Below are 19834 nucleotides of genomic sequence, written 5' to 3' on the forward strand. Positions count from 1 at the left end.
TGGGGCATGAAATTTTTAGCGGACCGTTTTATTAACCTTACAACCTGGGTTCGATGAAACATGTGGCTCTAACTGCAGGAATGAGATGTAGAGGCAGTTACAGGAATGTGACCAACAGCCACCTATAGACAAAGTACAGCAATGAAGATGGCTTTAGAAGCAAATTCAATGTTGACATCCTACTAGATCACTTGGAACATTTAATAAATGCACTGGGCAGCATTGATTGAATTTCAATGTAAAAGCAGTCAGTGCTGCCCTGCTAGCTGGTTACCTTATGCCATAATATATACTGTGTGTGTATATATATATATATATATATATATATATATATATATATATATATATATATATATATATATATATATATATACACATATAATACATAATTATACCTGCCTACAGTAGTTTAGTAGGAGAAAGACTATTCAGTGAATTACTTTATAGCATAGGGCGGTTTTTCTTTGTTTTTCCACAATCATGGGACCTCAAGAAACTGCAAGAAACTGCTGTTGATGACCTAATGTTATATATAATGCAATGGTAGAGATATTTGAACTGTTTTATGTCAGAGATGTCCAGCTATCTATGCCAGGGGTTTCAACCAGTGGCCCTTCAGCAGTATCCTTCAGAAAGTTAAAGATTGTTAGTATCAGCCAGAGGACCTCAGATCCAGCACTCTTCATTAAAGCAGTATTATCTCAAGGTGATGGTCCTTCTTTTTCTTGCCCTACCCATCTTTTCCTTTAGGGCAGAGACGTACACTCAGTTTCGGGGAAATTAGTCACACATCGACAAATCTCTAGTGACTAACCTACCCAAACTGCCTCCCACTAAAATGTAAATCTGTGGGATGGCAATTCATTTTCTGAAGTCACCCAAAGTTGCCTCACGAGGAATCCTCCGAATCTGAGCGTGTGTCTCTGCCGTTTTTCTTATGCCCCCCAGCTCCACGCTAAACTGATTGGCTTATTAATTAAATAATCAGGATCAAGACAAGCAGAGTTAACAATCTGATTTGGTCAACCAGCAGTAAAACAAAGAGACAAGAATAACAACACAGCTACATTAACACACCAAACACAGAGCGATTTTAGAAACAAGCCACTATAATGCAGTGTATTAGTGACACATACTAGATATATACTTTCCCTTTGCTCTGTTGCAGGACAAGCTGATTACATGCAACACGTTTACTAGTAATGTCCTTATCTTGCTGTCAGAACTCCAAATGTTAAAAGAGGCTCTTAGAAATACATACAAGCTAGGTTGATAGAAGTAGCAAATCTATAGTAATTTCCAATTGGCCTTTCTCAAAAGAGCTGGTTGGACAGCGATTCACTCAAATTGTTCACGATTTTACAGGATTGCCATTAGATTCAGTAGGCCTGCAGGTTATTAAATATTGAATACAAAAACTATATTTTAATTAAAATTAAGGTGCACCTTATGATTTTTTATAGATAGAAAGTGGAATAAACAGGAACCTACATTAAAAATGTTTACATCACATAGTCTGGGATTGGAGAGAGTGACAAGATATGAGTGCCAAAAATGGCAATTCTGGGAGTTTGAAATGATTCTGTGTACCATTGCCCTTAGACTAAAAAAATAAGAGAAAAGTAAATAATTATAGGCCTATGCTACTTTTCCAGACTTGTACTCATAGATAATTAGGTGGAAGTACAGCATTTCCATAGGTATGACTGCATCAGCTGAGGCTAGGGTTTCCACCTGTCTGGTATTTTACCAGCCTGGCCGGTAAAAATGACAGTTGATCCCATATTATTAATAGGGAAAAAAGATAAATATATAGGAAGGCCGGTATTTTTTTCCAGAAAAGTTAGCAACCCTAGCTGAGGCTGATTTAGCTTAAAGAGATGACCAAGAATAATATCAGTCAAACAGAGGCCAAGTAAGATGACAATTTGCCTTAAATTGGATATGGCAGTTTTCCTTGTTGAAATGATGCAAAATTACCCTTGTGCATCTTGGTAAATCATGCTATTCCCTGCTTTGCACCTCTTAGTAAGTCTAACAGATTTTGAAGAACAGCATTATCTATAATTAACGCGGCCACTAATTAAAAGGGAGCCTCTAGTGTAACTGATGGGCTGCCACTGAGGAGAGAGTGTAATGTGTTGGCAAGATATGCTCCGTCTTAAAATATCAACACTTAGCATGACAATGAACACTGGCTTGGCTCATCTATCATTTTACCTCCTCTTGTTTCAGGTTTACTGTAAAATGTACTGCACCTGAATATAGTCAGTTCAGTATGAAAAACGACTTGCACCGCATAATTTAATTTTTAAAGGTATGGAGGACAACCTTCTGTTCTGCCTAATGTATACATTTTAGCTCCTTTGGGTAAAGCTGTAAAACATCAATATAGATGCCCTTCCTACTTAACCATAAGGCTGATGACAGAAAGGCAAATTATCCATTTAAGTAATGGAATTAAAATGTATAAAACATATGATACATTATATACAAATATATTATATATGCAGTTTTCAGAAAACCCTTTCTTACCCACTTTCCCATGTTTGACTCTAGAGCTGGGATGGGAGGATTTAAATATGACATGTTTAGCTGCAGCAAATTGATGGCATGTTCATCTTGATTGTTGAATAATTGGGTGAAGCCTGATTTTTTTTTAGTAAAGGCTAAAGAAAAGGCAGTTTTTTTAGAGCTGCTCAGATAGCCAGACAATATAAATGCTAAACATGGGCTATGGCTCAGCTGGGACAAAATGCACTGAACATGTATCAGGGGAGAAGAATAATGGCAATGTTCATTATAAGATATTTAATACACATAGATAAAATTGTTCACATGTTAACAGTACAGGCATGGGACCTGTTATCCGGAATGCTTGGAATCTGGGGTTTTCCATAATTTGGGTCTTTTTAACTTTAGTCTACAAGAAAATCATTTAAATATTAAATAAACCCAATAAGCTGGTTTGCCTCCAATACAGATTTATTATAAATTAGTTTGGATCGAATACAAGGAACTGTTTTATTATTACAGAGAAAAAGAAAATCTTTTTTTAAAAATGTGGATTATTTGGATAAAATAGAGTCTATGCTCCCAATGCTGTGTCTTCTGTTAGTAAACAAGGTTTATATCGGTAACTGACCAATATAATTCCCTTTAATTTGCTAATAAGCTTGACAGACGAGTGCATCATATGATACCCGCAAGAAGCTTTTATATCAATTTGACATCCTGCCATACAATACCACTTGCAGGTAATGTTGAGTATTGAACATGCAGATATTCCTCACATCTCCTCACTTCATGTTCTTGCCAGTCAAGGATTAACGGCTTATCTAGGTGCGCTCAGCAGATACATGCAGAACCTGAACAAAATGTTTCATGCTGAACAGTAAAAATAATACTTCTTCCATCAGGTTTGGATTAAATTCTAGAGAGAGTGTTTTCTCTCTCTCTCTTTTTGACAGGGGACTGGAGAGATAACATGGATTAACTGATATGATACCGTATAGCGGATTAAGCCTATTAAAATATATACATTTGAGTATTTATATTAATTCGTAGGAATCCTCACTGGCAGTGCACTTATAAAAATACTGTGGTTGTATTTGTTTGTATCATTTTTACAATTATCAAGCAAAAGCAACAGTATTCTAAGACTGTAAGGTACCACACTTCATTTAAAGAGCATTTTGTATATTGTTTTGTACACTTCAGCCAATAAAAGTTTAACGCTCCAGAGACATTGCTGCAGGATACTGTAGGAAATCGCTACATAATGTTCCAAACAAAATGTGGCACAGTGACTGATAACTTACATAGTGACAACCGAACTCTTCAAGATAATGAATGACACTACAGGACAGGACAGACATCATTACTGAAATAAGCAGACAGTCTCTAATGGGCGGCTTACAGTTATGGACAACAGGTGGTTCAGGCTGCCTAGATTCTCAACCCTTATGCCCCATGGTGAGATTTTTCAATTAGTGCCAGTACAGCTGTATACAAAACAAACCCATGTGCCTGTTATATTCAACACCCCATAACCCACACAGATTCCAGCCATGCCCATGTTACATTGTACAAACAGCTCCCAGTTGGACATTAAGGGGCAAATTCACTAAGCGCCGAATCGCCGAACGCTAGCGTTACTTCGCTAGCGTTTGGCATTTTCGTTACTGCGCAAATTCATGAGTGAACGCTGGCGTAGATTCGCTAGTGTTACTTCGCACCCTTACGCCTGGCGAATTATCGCTACGGACGTAACTACGCAAATTCACTAACGCGCGCAGTGTACTGAACGCTACCTTTTACGCTAGACTTCCTTCACCACCTCAGACCAGGCGAAGCGCAATAGAGTAGATAGGGATTGCTTCAAAAACAGTCAAAATTTTTTCTAAGTCCCAAAAAACGCTGGCGTGTTTTTTTACATTATGGGTGATAGGCTGAAAAAGATCGCAAATTTTTTTGGGGCTCCCCTCCTTCCCCCCTACATTTCCTGACTCATGGCAACTTACCTATACAGTGGGCACATGTGTAGGGCAAAATAAAATTTTTATTTGATGTTTTGAAGGTTTACTAGGCATTTGTAGTGCTGATACGTATTCCTCCATTGAAATTTGAAATTGGCGCCGTATGCAAATTAACCATCTCTAGCGTAACTTCGCTTCACTTAGCGAATCAACGCTAGCGCAACTTCGCAACCTTATGCTACCCCTGAGCGCAACTTCGGATTTTAGTGAATTTGCAAAGTGCTGGCGAAACTACGCCTGGCGAAGTGTGGCGAAGTTACGCCTGGCGCAACTACGAATCTTAGTGAATTTGCCCCTAAGTCTCCACTATTTTGGTTATATCAAATTATATTACGTTTTCCCCCTTGTGCCAATGTAACACTGTATACCAGTAGCACTCATTGATTGTCCCTATCTCTGTTTTCAAAGACTCTCCAATCAATCAGAACTTCTCTCTCTTTGCTCAGAATAATGGTGCAGTAAGAATCCCTTCCTTCAAATGGCATATTTCAATACCTTGAGCTTGTTTGTTATTTCTTGCCTGAGGCAGCAATAGAGTTACGTCTCCCTACTGTTCTCATTAAACATGCATACATCCAATGGCAGATTGCACCTTAGAACATAAGGTATTAAAAGGGGCAGGGCAAGATGAAAGTATTTACTTGAAATCTGGAGGATATCTAGAAATTCTGGAAGGAAGCAGTATATGTTATATTTTGTCCATCATTAGAAGGGAACATGTGTATATGGTTAGACATAACAAGTACCTGTTTAACAATGGAAATGTTTTCTGTTGCCTTCTAAAAATATTGTCAGTAACAGAATTAGCACTAACGCCTATTGGCACTGACTAAAGTCAGATTAATCTTTGCAATGTCCAATGCCCTTTTATTTTAACATCGTATTATTGATATGTAGCATAAGACTGTCACTTTGGCCATTTTTTACCTACCAAATAAGTATCCTAGCTGGTTGCAAGCCGGTGGTTGCTGGGGAATGATATCAAACACTGGACTGATTCATTTTACAGAATAAAAACTAAAATATTATTTCTTTGCTGTTAGCACAAATATTCCTGCACTTTAATAACTGTAGAACCAGCTTTTGAAGCCCCAGTTTGATTCCATTTCTAGGCAGTTCTGCTCTACATTGTTGAGGTTATTCACTAGACAATTTGGTAGTAATTCTCAGTTCAATTAAAGTCAGAGCTTTGATCATCAGGATATTCCCTTGTTTTGGTCTTAAACCACTTAAATCTTACTAATATGTACTGGGATTATTGTCCTGTGAAATATGATCTTTCCAAGCGTAAGCTTTTTGGTGAACTGAAGTTAAAGTTACTTATATTTGCATCATTCTCCATTTTATTTTCATAAGACACCCAGTTCCTGCTGAGAAAATCAGCCCTACAGTATAATGCTACTGCATTACTTCACTGGGCTTTTAGGTTTTTTGAGTGTTAGCAGTGTTAGGTTTGTGCCATACACATATTGCTTAGAAATTGGGCTAAAAAGGCTAAAAAAACAACCTTTACAAATGTGTATTGCATCTTGGACACGGTATGCTTTTCAGAAAACTCCACGATCCCTTTAGATGATAAGATCTTGTGAATTTGCTATAAATTAATGTAAAGTGCTACATGATTTGCTGGTGTTAAATATCATGATGATTTTAGATTATTTTCGCCATCTCCCATATAAGCCAGTGTTATGAACAACCCTTAATATGGTGGCCATACACGTAGAAATTGTTTGGCGATTTCACCAAAAGAGCGGATCTCTCCCCGATATGCCCACATTGAGGTGGGCAATATTTGGTTCATCTAATCGTGGGCCCTAGGTCCCAATGATCAGATCATAATGCAGCCAACATGGGTGGTCAGATTGTGGGGCCACATCAACGAACAGATGCAGCCGCTATCCAATGGAATTGGTAACCCTGCAAGATCGACATCTGGCTGACGTTTGGCCACATATTGATCAGGGAAGCCCATTGGAGGGCCCCACATGCGGGCCAATAAGCTGCTGACTCGGTGTGCTTTACTTTTAGCTATTGGATAATGTAGCTCTTTCAAAGTAATTATTAGCCGTTCTGTTGTTTCTCTCAAAAGCCTTCTAGTTTATTCAGAGCGTTTAGAGGGATGACCCTTTGTGCAGCATCTGGGTGTTGATGGGTTTTGATGCATCTTCTACTTCTTGATAATTTAGTCAATAGTGCCCGCTCCAAACACTTATGTACCCTTCTCTTATTGTATTCTTTTATGTTATTTTAACTTATATAGGCTTCATTTATAGCGATGAGCGGAATTTTCTACAAGTTTTGGCACTAAAACGATGACCATAGACTCCAGTCGGAGAAAAAAAATGTTGTGTGTAGTGAGGGGCGAATTTATTCGCCAGGCACAAATTTGCGGCGTCATTCAGATTAACATTCTAACTAATGATTCCTTAACTGGATTTTACCCTAAAAATGCAGCTATTTTAATGATTCCCTGGTCAAGGTGAATTTGTACGAAAATGATATCTTTGTTAATGCAATCAACTGTGTATTCATAGAACTTCAATAACACGGTTATTAAATACTTGTTTAAGTTCTTTTATGACAATTATACATTTTTGACCGCAAAACAATGTCACAGTAAAAAGTAACTTTGAGTTTCAGTGCTTTGAAAACGAAATAACACACAAAACAAATTACAATGAAGGATTCGCTACTCTCTAAAATGGGTGAACAGGTCAAGTCTCTGAATAACTATTGCAACGCACTATAAGTGGCAGGGTCAGAAATCACAAAATAAAAGACGTACATAGTGTGAAACAGGCAGAAAATGAGTATTCTTGCCCTCTCCCTCAACCTTACAATAACAGACCCGATTGTATCCATCTCAGCAGTTAATGGGAGGCAGGTTAAATGGCAATAGAAGTATTAAATTATGGCACTTGCTGTAATTAACTGCTGAATCAAGAAGCTTCATGTTTGTTAGGAAGGTCAACGAGTACTTAGGAAAAAGTGAGTGATAGACGGAAATACAAGATCGTTTATTGTATTCATTGCTCATGATAGCATACAGTATTACATTCTGATTTTAAGATAAAATATAAACATACACATGCAGAGAGGATTTTTTGGATTGTATTTGATTCCTAATGTTTAAAAAGAAGGAAACATAATGTCTATCTATAAACAGTCCCATATCTTCATATATGGGAAGTTTACCACAATTTTTTGGTTGCATAAAAACCAGGTGTATGGCCAAATATAGAGTTTCCTTTAGGCTGTCAGTCCATATAGGGTCTACCAAATAGCCAATCACATCCTTTATTTAGCATTCCCAGGAACATATCATGCTTATATTGCTCCCCAACTCCTTTTTACATGTTATGTGGCTGCCCTTGGGGCTGATCTGCTGTTGTCTTTTTAAAAATTACCAGAGCATAGAAATGCTTGCCCAAGCATTTGAGACTTTTTGGAAGTGGATCTGGCCTTGAAGGGTTACCTGAAGACTGTATGCCAATCTGTGTTTTATGTTGTCCCCCTTAGGATGCCCATGTTGGGCCTCTTTTCTGTTCTTCTGGTGAGGGTTACTGGAGACAACAGAATTGTATAGGCTTTGATTTTTAGCTTGCTGCAAGATTTATCTACCTGCAATATTATAGCCTTGGGCTATAATATTGAAGCCTTGCTTCAAAGACATACTACGACTAGTGTAGATGTCATCAAGCCACTGTTTTGTTTGAAAACTATATGTGCAAAGAATCCAGACCAGGCCATTCCCTGGCTTTTTAGTAACATTATATAAGTTCTGGTTCATTTGTCCCTATATGGTTTCTAGGCTGAGTGCATTTTGTTGTTTTGATCTGGTTTATTCAGACTTTAGTCGTTTCTAATATTCAGATCCCTTTGCTCTAGTGAAGAACCAGCAGGGTGCCTCCATCCAGCACAGTGTATAGCAATGCCCTTCATATTATGTATCTCAGCTTGTCTACGTATAGTTCATGAATGGTGACTTGTTGTCTATATATATATATATATATATATATATATATATATATATATATATATATATATATATATATATATATATATATATATGACTGTATATTGAATCTAAATACCTGCCAGTACTCTTCCTTCATGGGACATTCTTTTTTTCTTAGAATTCCTAATCTGATTTTATCTCTGCTTAAATTAAAATACACTCTTGCAGATCAACACTTTGCAATTTCTTTGCATGTGGATTCTTTCATGGGCCAGAAGCTGTCATAATCATTACTGCTGTTACAGTAGTGTCTGCAATGTTTATAGCACAAATATCACATCAAGATAATTAAAGTTTAGCAAGATGATGTTTTCTGTGGGTTGTAAAAAGTATCATAGCAGTGAACTGAACTCCCACCAGTAACCAGTATATTGTAGAAAATTATAAAATATACAATTACAAGTCAAAAATTACTTTTGCTGCCTTGTAGTTGTAGTTTAAGTGCTAGACTAAATATGCAGTAAAGCAAAAATGCACATAAATAGTTCCTCTGCAAGTAGAGTATTGTACTTCTTAAATCCAAAAAGAAGGATGCTTTGTGGGTTTTATGGGGACTTAAAATAGTTTGTTAGCTACATATTTTGGGAAGGCCTAGCTCCTTGAATGAGGAATGGTATTGTATGCTTAATATTCAGTTGATTGTAAGCATTTTATTTACCCCATTGAATGCTACTGTTTGACAATTGATTGTTTGTGAGTCTTCTTATCATATCATAGATCATTCTCTTTCCATGTATCCAATGGCAGAACAGTGCCTACTTTGCTAAAGTTATGAACATAATGGCTGTTAGGAAAAAAAGAATAGCCAGATAGCCAGATCATGATGGGCTTGGTAGCCAGATTATGGGCTGGATAGCCAGATTATGATGGCTTTAGGCTAAGGGCACACTAGGCGATAGCGCCGCGATTTGACTCGCGGCGACTTTTCGCCGCGACTTTTAATCCGCAATCGCTGGGGAAACTTTGGCGCTGGCGTCTATGGGGAATCGCGACAAATCGCCAGCGTAAAAACACACACGGCGATCTTTTTTCTATTGTCACTCGAAATCGCCTAGCGAGGCGATTTCGAGCGACAATAGAAAAAAGATCGCTGCGTGTGTTTTTACGCTCGCGATTCCCCATAGACGCCAGCGCAAAAGTTTCCACAGCGATTGCGGATTAAAAGTCGCTGCGAAAAGTCGCCGCGAGTCAAATCGCGGCGCTATCGCCTAGTGTGCCCTTAGCCTTAGGGAAAACAATATTTGCCTACTGTGTATTGCTCTGGAAAGCTCTGAAGTCTTTTTCCAAAACACAAGTAATTTACAATAAATTGCTGGTTCCTTTGGCAGCAACGTAGTTAAGAAGAAGTTAGCAAGTGCAAGAACCTGCTTGGTCCCCAGACACAGACCTCTTTCTTATATGGTACACCATATGGCATTAGTAACATCATTAGGGATTTTCAGCATTATAAACGGATTACTTTCCAAAGCAGCTTGTTTTCCCTGATGAGATCTGAGTGCCGCTATTTGTAGCAATTGTTCCTGATAATTCCTAAAATAAAATGATCAAGATCATTAAAAGAAGGCTTATCTTCTTAAGAGAATCACACTTCAACGCTTTTCTCCAGAGCCTCTTAAATTGAGTCCCACAGAGACAAGGAAGCCTCTTTTCACTGCAAACTTTGGCTGATCCTTCTTTACATGTGACATATGAATTAAAATTAATAATAATCTTTACAACTCCTCACTTTTTGAAGCCAAAGCTATGAATATGTCACTAGGAAGTTGCTGCACTTTGCTTTACAATATATAACAGCTCAGTGTTCATTGTCCATCTATCCATCATATATTGGGTTGGTTACAACTTGTTTGCAGGCTGCATTATGTTAATATGATGCCATGCAAAAAATCTATATGAGAATTTGAGCAGATCTCAGCTAAAAATTGCTGTAGAAGGCCACATCAGTCCTGTTGGGCTCTAGCTGGACAGCCCTACTTTGGGTACATATGTCATTTGCATCCTGTTTTAGACGTATTGGTAAACATGCTAAATAGAGGGAATCATTTCAATAAATATGGACATTCAGTTCTAAGATCAAAAAGTAGGAATATGCCAAATATTGACTTATATGCATTAAGCAGAGAAGAGAATCCAAGCAGGGATGTAACCAAGGGGCAGATTCAGTAAAGGGTTAAGTGGCTAACGCTAGCAACTTTTCGGCAGCGTTATCATCTGCAGTGACATTGCCAATTCGCTAGCGAAATAGACTGTTGCTAGAGTTCGTTTGCACTCTATATCCAGGCAACTTTTCGCTCTGGCAAAAGGTCAGTGTCGGACTGAGATGCTAGGGGCCCACCAGAAAACCTTACACCATGGGCCCACTTTCCAAACTAATATTCCTCACTAAACCTCTTTATTCTCCTGGTCTTTTATATTTACTTAGTCTATTCTTCCATTAGTAAGCATTTTTTTCCATAAACAAATAAGAAATTACCATGAAATTGGCCACATAGTTAGAAGCAAAAGGGCCCACTGACACCTGGGCCCACCGGTATCCCGGTGGGCCAATCCGACACTGCAAAAGGTTGTTACTCTGCAAATTCAGTAAAGATACTGTACCTTTCGTTAGAGTTGACTTTACCACCTCAGAACAGGTGCTAAAAACAAACTACATCTTCCTCAATCTTCTGTCACTTACATCATATCCTGTGAGCCGAAAATACATTAAAGTTCCAAAAACGCTGGTGACTTTTCCTATTTTCAAGCTGCAAAAGTCCTAACTTAAACTTTTTTGGGGTAACCGGTTTTCTCCAGACATTTCATATGGAACATTCATTTTACAGTGGGCTCATGTGTAGGGCAATATATTAACTCTCTTGTCTTTATTAAGGTTCCCTGGACATTTGTAAGAAAAAGTGGAAACTTCAAGCATTTGCACCAACATTTATAATAAAGATATACATACAACTTTAAATTACCCGCCTTATGCAAAGTGACCTAAGCGCAACATCACTAGAGGATTTTCGCTAGGCACAAACCAACGCTAGCGCATCTTCGCTATGAAATGCTCGCACTGCAGAAGTAACACTAGCAAAAAGTCGCCAGCGTTCATGCTTGCATGGGAGGCCTGGAGCACTGCTATGCTCCAGTCAGAGGTGAGGTGGGCCCTTGTTATTAAAGGTGCCTCTTGTGAATATATCTATGGCATACAAATAAAAAGATATGTGAATCTCAGATTAATATTATCAGGGAAGCCTGGGAGGACTAATGAACTCTAATGCTTGGTCTAGTCAGTCCCAAGATGCCAAGGCAAGAGGCTTGACATACTTTCAGTACATGGGAGAAGAAGCCTTTCAATGAATAACGTTTATGTGAAGAGGTGTAAGAAAGGGTACAGAGAGAGGGAAATGATCTCCATGCAGGAAAATTGGATTGGGATGCTGCATTCCCTGGATAGAATATCTACACAAGACATAATGGCTAAAGGGAAGGAACATTAACACAAGAATTCAGCCTTTAAATTTGCTGTGGAGCAAGACATCTGGGATATTCACGTGTTTCCTCTTTTTCATAGTTACAATATTTCAGATGATGCCAAAGGAACGTGTCTTGACTAAAATTCTTTTCTGTCCACCATGTCCAAATATAAATTATATTTTATAATGTCCATTCTGGATAAACGTAAAGAGCGGTCCTGAGAGACGGATTCTAGATTCTCTTTTCAGACATGACATGTACACCTACCCTCTCTCTCAGGAATGGGCAGCTTTTAATCCTTCGGAGGTTGCTTAATTCAAAGACAGAGTTTCCATGCCAGTTTTTTATGATTATTTCATATTTTTCATGAATATTTAACTAAAATTAAAAAATAAGTACATTTATGTGCATTTTGGATGTCTTCCAGCTTTTGTATATTTCTCCTTTATATATCTAGAGTCTCTTATAAAAATTGTGTCTGATATGTTTGCAGTTGTAGTAAAAGACAAAATAACCACCCCAGGGTCCTGGAATTGCCAGCAAATGGTAACTTCAGTAATCAATATTAAGGTAGCATGAGGGAGCAACTGTGCCTTTTCAATGTAAAAATAACATACAGCACAAATATTCACCACCAATTATCCTATCAGGAGAAAGATTGTTATTGCTGAATGTCCCACTAAGTGGCCACAGCTATCAAGCATGCTTCTGTTACCCCCAAGAAGTCTACTGAATTTTCAAAAAAAGTGTCGGAAATAGGAGTTGTATTTTTATTGAAAACTTTACTAGAAAATAAAATTAATATAACTCAGACTAATATGCCGGTTGATGATACCAGGATTAATGGAAGCTTAATGGCTTTATAGTGATTGCCATTTGCCATTGGCACATGCACAATGATGTCAGCAGACATCACAACAACATCACGGCACAGTGGGCCTGCACGTGACTTTACTTCCGTCTATGCTCTGCAGAAGGTACACAATACCCCCCCCACACACACACCTATGCTGCTTTGATGGCAAAGTATCCTTCAGTAGAAAATGGCTTTGGTTTTTTTGAAAACGTTTTAAATACCATATAGGCATCCGAGGACCACCCCCTGGGGTGCCTACAGGGTAAATATATCTCTGAATGGTGTGGTAGATGTTAGATTCTGCAGTAACCTCTAAATCATTCTCATTTGTTCCTTAAGTCATTTACTGATGTTACATTTTTATTTCCAAATTATCGCATGTGTCAGGTTCCTTCTGATTTTCACTAGGGATGCCTTAATGGGGTAATTTCTAGGGTCTTATTTTCCCTAGCGGTTTAAATATGAGACTGGAATAAGTATAGGCAGGGGGCTGAATAGGAAGCTACTGTAATAAAAAATAACAACAACAATAAAATTGTAGCAATAGTTTCTTTTTCCAACAAGGGTTGAGTGACCTCCATTAGAGAACAAGGAAGAGAACGCAGAGGAAGGCAATTAACTCAAAAACTTTAACTAATAAACAATCAGGGCCAATTACAAAGTTGCTAGGAATAGTACATAGTATACACATAAAGGTGAACCATCCCTCCTCTATAGTCCAAGTCCTGCTAATCCTGATAGCCCTGTCATTGATAAACATATGACTTCTCTTCTCCACCATGACAGTTTGGGCAAGAAAAGCTTCTTTTGGTCCCATCACTTGAAAAATGTAAGTTATATAAAAAATATATGTAAAGATGCATTTACTGTGAAGTTCCTTTGTGCTTAAGAAAACCCTGGAAGCAAGATTGTGCCCCTTGATTCTTATTCAAAAAGCACACATGTCTGGGCTCTTGTCATTATATCTGGCAATGGCTGCTGTGGCAGAGCTGCACTGTATATAAAATCAGCTGTTTACACTCCATAAATACTGCTGGGCAGGAGATGATAGAGGTGAAGGATTACAAATACCTTGCAGGTGAAAGTTTCCTCACTAATCACTGTAATACAATTCATAGCAAGTGATAAATCCATCTGTAACTGGGCAAATAGAAAGAATGTCAGGGCAGATGTACAATGCACGCTAAATGACAGAGGAATTCCTCTCAGCACTCTATTAATGAGTTGCTGCTGGCCACAAGGGACATTTATTACCCTTTTAGTGCCAACAACTCATTGATAAATGTCCCCTTTAGTGCTATAGATCAGGGGTAACCATCCTTCACATCTGCATTTGCTTTCCCTCTTTGGCTGAGTGCATTGAGCTTTTTTGCTTCGGTAAGATCTTGCAGAGCCTCAGGTTGGTTACCTCTGCTGAAGAACACAATATCTTTTCAACAAAGGACTAAGGAAATACTTGTTTGCATAAGCCTACAAATTTACGCTTCTTTATATGAGCTCACCCCCAGAGGGGTCGCCCCTCAGAGAGCTCTGTGAATTGTGATAGCTTCCAAAGACAAGCACATAAGTGAAGCAAATTACAGGATTCTGTTGCATAAGCATTTACTGCCACACTGGCATATCGTCAAGCAGCCTCGGTAGCATTGAAAACTTATACAACATAATATCTTCTTTAACTCCAGAGGATTGTATATTTAAATGGTATTACAATCCATGCTCTTATGTCTGCTCTGGGACCTAGGCAGCTATAAAAACATTGAATAGATATAAACATATCTATTATATATATATAGATATAGAATATCACTAAACCATTTTATTAAAGTCCTAATAACACCAATATGTTTCTATATAAAGACAACAGGTAACAGCTGCATATACCCAATTCCAAATTATTCCTTGCACTTCTGCTTTAAGGGTCATGGCTGATGGGGGGATTTTTTTGTTAAAATGCATGACTTTGAGCCACAAAAATGCTTCTCCGTTGGCAATAATTGAAATCACCAGGGCTATAACCTGCAAGTGTGGAAATCACCCAAAATTTCCTTGCGAGGCAACTTCAGGCATTTTTGGAAGAACAAAGTGGTACATAGGATTTACCACCACCAGTGATTTCAATTATTGCCGGTGAAGGTTTGTTGCCCACAGTTGTGCATTTTTATCACGTGTGACAAATCTCCCTGTTGGCCATTGCCCTAAGAGCCTTTCAGGGGAATGTAATAAAAGTCGCAAAGAGCAAAACAATTCGCACCAATAAGACTAAAAATCCACATCTCGCAATGTTATATTGTTCCTTAAACTGTTATTGCATTGCGACTTTTACTTGCGCATTGCGACTTTTAATTGCGCATTGCGAATTTTAATTGCGCACTCATAAGAAGTGCTTGAAGGTGTCGTAATCTTTTGGAGCAAACATAACGACTTTTTCAGTAAGAAGTTTTATTACATTGACTGCGCATTGGCGCAAACTATAAAATTCGCAAACGGTCTTTCACTGTCGGAAGTGGTCGCTAAACAGTTTCCGGGCTCCCAAAAGCTATAGTAAATTCGCACAAAGCAAAATTTGTTCGCGCAAAGGCATAACTTTTCGCATTGTGAATAGTTTTTCCGTTAGCGATTTTTATTACATTCCCGCATTTGAGCCTTTTCTGCTCAAGTGCACCAGTTAACACTGGGGTACCCTCGAGCTGCAGCCCCCCTGAATATGACAGTAATTGTAATACTGTTTTAATGCAGAGTACTGTAAGTCACGCAATGCTCACTCTTGAAAAAATTTCCATTCATAACTTTTTGGGTCCAAGTTGTAAGAATTTATCACCTAGAATTATTGCTTTTATTAGTTTCTCTGTATTTACATATACAGGTATAGGAACCATTATCTGGAAATGCAAATTAAAGGAAGGCCATCTCACATAGACTTATAATCAATTAACTCTGCAATAATTAAACAGTACCTTGTACTCAGCAAGTCCAGTTGTTTTTATATTTACTTATACTAGATATACCATGACCTGGATGAATGAAAATCTTCATAGTAACAGCTAAGATATAATTAATCCTTATAAGAGGCAAAACAACTCTGTAGTGTTTATTTATGGGCAGATTTATTAAGGATCACATTGTGTTTTCCATGAAAATTTGAGTTTTCAAGGTTAAAAAACTTCGAGATTTATTATAACCTGACCCTGTAAATACAGTACCGTCAATCCAAAAATAATCCATATAACACCTGTAGAGGTCATGTAGGAGTCTATGGCAAAAAGGACCCTTGAACCATTTGAAGAAGTTAATAGCCTTCATTATGTTCAAGTTTTTTCCAGAGGGTTTTGCCCGAAAACTCTGAGTGATTCAAGTTTTTTTTTCCCTGAAAACTTGATTGATTCAAGTATTCAGGTTGTTAACCTCAAACTCGCGGATTGGAGTTTTTTACGTTCAAGTTTTTTCTTAAATAAGAAACCATTCAAACTGTGAGTTCATTCGAGTTCATTCAAGGTATAAAAAAACTCTAAAATTCGACCTTTGATAAATAACCCCCTTAAAGTGGACCTGTCACCCAGACATAAAAAAACTATATAATAAAAATCCTTTTCAAATTAAACATGAAATCCAAATACTTTTTTTTATTAAAGCATTCATAGCTGTTGTAAACTCTTTTTAAAATCTCAGCTGTCAATCAAATATTGCCCGCCCCTCCTCTATGCCTTAGGCATAGAGGCGGGGCTGACAATAATGTTCACTTTCCATTCAGCACTTCCTAGATGTCACTGCTCTCCCCACATTCCCCCAGTTCTCTTTACCATTTAATTGTGTAGCCAATGCATGGGGATGGACATCAGGTCCCCCATTCTGGTGCACAAACAAGATTCTGAGATGATACAAGGCTTTCCTTAATATCAGTGTCCACAAAATGGCTCCTGCCTGCTTGCTGTAATTATGAATTCCCAGACTGATGGAAACACGATTCAAATGATTTATATAGTGTAATTAAAGTTCATTTTGCTTGACTAACATGATAAAATAAGATTTCGAATATTTTTTGTGTTGACTGGTCCCCTTTAATGTTTAAATTAATTTTAAGTAGCATTAATGTATGGAGATCCAAATTACAGGAATAATCCTTATTCGGAAAACCTCAGGTCCCGCACATTCTGGATAACAGGTCCCATACCCTAATATCAGGATACAACATGATGTTTTGCTCTGTTTATAGCAATTGGCCTGACTTTTACTAAAAAGGCATTGATTTAAATATTTCTCTGGAACACAGAAATCAACACAATATCCACACTGGGTGTGGGAAAGCGTTAATGTATATGGAAAGGCAAGGTTACTCATAAAGATTCAGTTGTGAATTTCATTAGACTCCAGGACAGGCAGTGCCTGAATGAAGTCTGAACTATAATTTATGTGTGTGTCTCCTAACATGCCAGAGTGAAAGATGTGATTATATTTATGCCAGGTCTAACCTTGGTAGTGAGGTTAATGATACACATTTTAACAGCCATACCTTGCAATATTCTCAGCAATGAAAGTAGAAAAAAATAATTAAGCAAGATCGATTAAACCAGTCATCCCTGAGAAGGAAACCCCTATATGAGGTGAAAAATATTGTGCTCCGGTGAACCTGTGAGGTGTTGTGCGGGTGGAAGATCTGTAAAATATGGAAATTGCTTTAAAAAGAATATTTGAGAAACGCAGAGCAGCTAGCTATACATTTCTTATCCCCTTGGAAAGGTAACACACAGATCTAACAACGGTTTGTTAGAATAGATATACTTTTCTTCAAAGGAGGACAGAACAATGTGAAGTTAGGATCTGAGGCTTTGAACTGAATAAAGCAGAACCGGGAATTCAGCTGAAACAGAAAAGCCAAAAGCTCTGAAAATCCTGGTTAAAAATACGTGACAAGGTTATCAAACCACGTGTCTTCCTCAGGTTTAACCCATGCTTGTCCTTTATTTTTTGGCACCTGTCTACTTTTGACGCAACCAGATTGTGTCAGATCCTGTGAGGTTCAAGTCAAGTCAAGTCTAGTGGATTTTATTGTCATTTCAGCCATATACAGTAAATACAGTACATAGTAGAAACGAAATGACGTTCCTCCAGAACCCCCCGGTGCTATATAACAACTCTAGTACACGGTCACGCTGGGCAAAGTGGACATTTCAGCTCCTTATGAATATATTCAGTTCAGTCCTTGGGAGTTGAGATACCTGATGGCTTGTGGAAATAGACTGTTTCGCATTCTGGAAGTCAGTGCTTGAATACTGCGGTATCTTTTACAGGATGGCAGGAGGGTAAAGAGATCATGTACAGGGTGGGTGCTATCCCTGACAATGCTGGTAGCCTTCTGTAGACAGCGGGAGTGGTAAATATCCATAATGGCAGGAAGTGAGACCCCAATGATCTTTTCCACTGTCCTCACCACCAGCTGCAGGATCTTTTGACCTGATACAGAGCAGTTTCCATACCAGGTAGTGATGCAGCTGCATAAAATGCTTTCAATAGACCCTCTGTAGAAGATAGTGAGAATGGGTGGTGGAAGGTGGGCTTTTTTCAGCTTTCTCAGAAAGTAGAGACGCTGCTGTTCTTTCTTCACTATAGAGCTGGTGTTAAGAGACCAGGAGAGGTTCTCCGCCAGATGTACCTCAAGAAATTTGGTGCTCTTGACAATTTCCACCGGAGATCCGTCAATGTACAGTGGAGAATGATCCCCACGTTTACTGAGGATCACTGAGGATCACTGAGTTGTTGCAGTTCATTTAGAAACCAGACAGGTCACTGGCAAATCCCCATGAAGTACTATGCCTGTAGTCTGCTTAGAAGTTGTTTTGCACAGATCTTCAATCATCTTGACTATATCTTCTGTCCTTGAGGTTTGTGATGATGATAAGAAAGCAGTAATGCTAATAAAGTTAGATTTCGTAGATATTATTATAGACACTCAACACTCAACACACATTTGCTATAATAAAATAGCAGTACAGGGTCAGTAAACAAAAAGGGTCTAACAACACCATTTTTAGTGGCAGGTTTACTACAAACATGCATTTTCTTATGACTCAGGAGAGACTGTGCTTAGACATTGACCTACAGGCTTAATAATTAGCAGTGGGTTAATTGTCAGAAATAAGTTCCAAATAGAAATCATTAGCTGCACCTCCCCATTCCGTTAAGAAAATAACAGAAGGATACAGTTTTACTTACAGAAAAAAAACATTCATTTTAATAATTTTTGTACAATTAATCAGAAGAGGGAAGGTAATAATAATGCAAACCGGCAAAGGAAGGCAGTAGTTAATTCCCCTTCATGGAATTATTTATCAAAGGCCATTAGAGTCAAGGTGCAGAATCCATAATTTGAGGGTCAGTGACTATGCAGTGGTAATATTAGGGACAGTTGTTACTCATGTATGTTTAATTCAAACCACACGAGCAGTCAGTGGATTAACAGTATTAAAACTCCCCCATTCTGATACAAAATATAACCATTTATTCCCTAGGTAGCTAAGGGATTTAATGTACCATGAGTAAACAGCCCAGAGATTAGTATCAAATGAATAATGTGAGAGAAACAAAATTTCCATTAGTATACCGATTCCATTAGCTCACCATCCACAACAACCCAATAAGTACAGCCAAGTCCATTAGGCAGAAGAACTAGCTCTCAAATGGATTGATGTATCAGTATAAGTAGAGCAAGCTCTGTTATATATGTAAAATATGCAAAGTGCAGTATAATTTTACTCCAATAATATTTCTGCTTTGCATTAATTGGGCCTAACTGTGGACCATTTAACATAAATCAGCAATCCATTTTAGGGCTAGTATTTCATATAAGCAGGGACAGAGGTCTACGGGGTGGGGGGATCTAACTAGAAATAGCAACTGCTTGGCTTACATAATTGGTTGCAGGTTCTCCAGGAATGAGGACGCATTTAGGATTCACTAAGACGAAAACAAACT

The 19834-nt window shown here is 38.1% G+C and overlaps 1 protein-coding gene across 5 annotated transcripts in view; it reads left to right on the forward strand.

Annotated features, from left to right (window-relative positions):
- Window positions 1–19834, forward strand: part of LOC108714430 (netrin-G1) — a 152970-nt gene that overhangs the window by 78260 nt on the left and 54876 nt on the right. The window lies entirely within an intron of this gene.

The sequence above is a fragment of the Xenopus laevis genome, chromosome 4L (genome assembly GCF_017654675.1).
Source record: "Xenopus laevis strain J_2021 chromosome 4L, Xenopus_laevis_v10.1, whole genome shotgun sequence".
NCBI classification, from domain to species: domain Eukaryota; kingdom Metazoa; phylum Chordata; class Amphibia; order Anura; family Pipidae; genus Xenopus; species Xenopus laevis.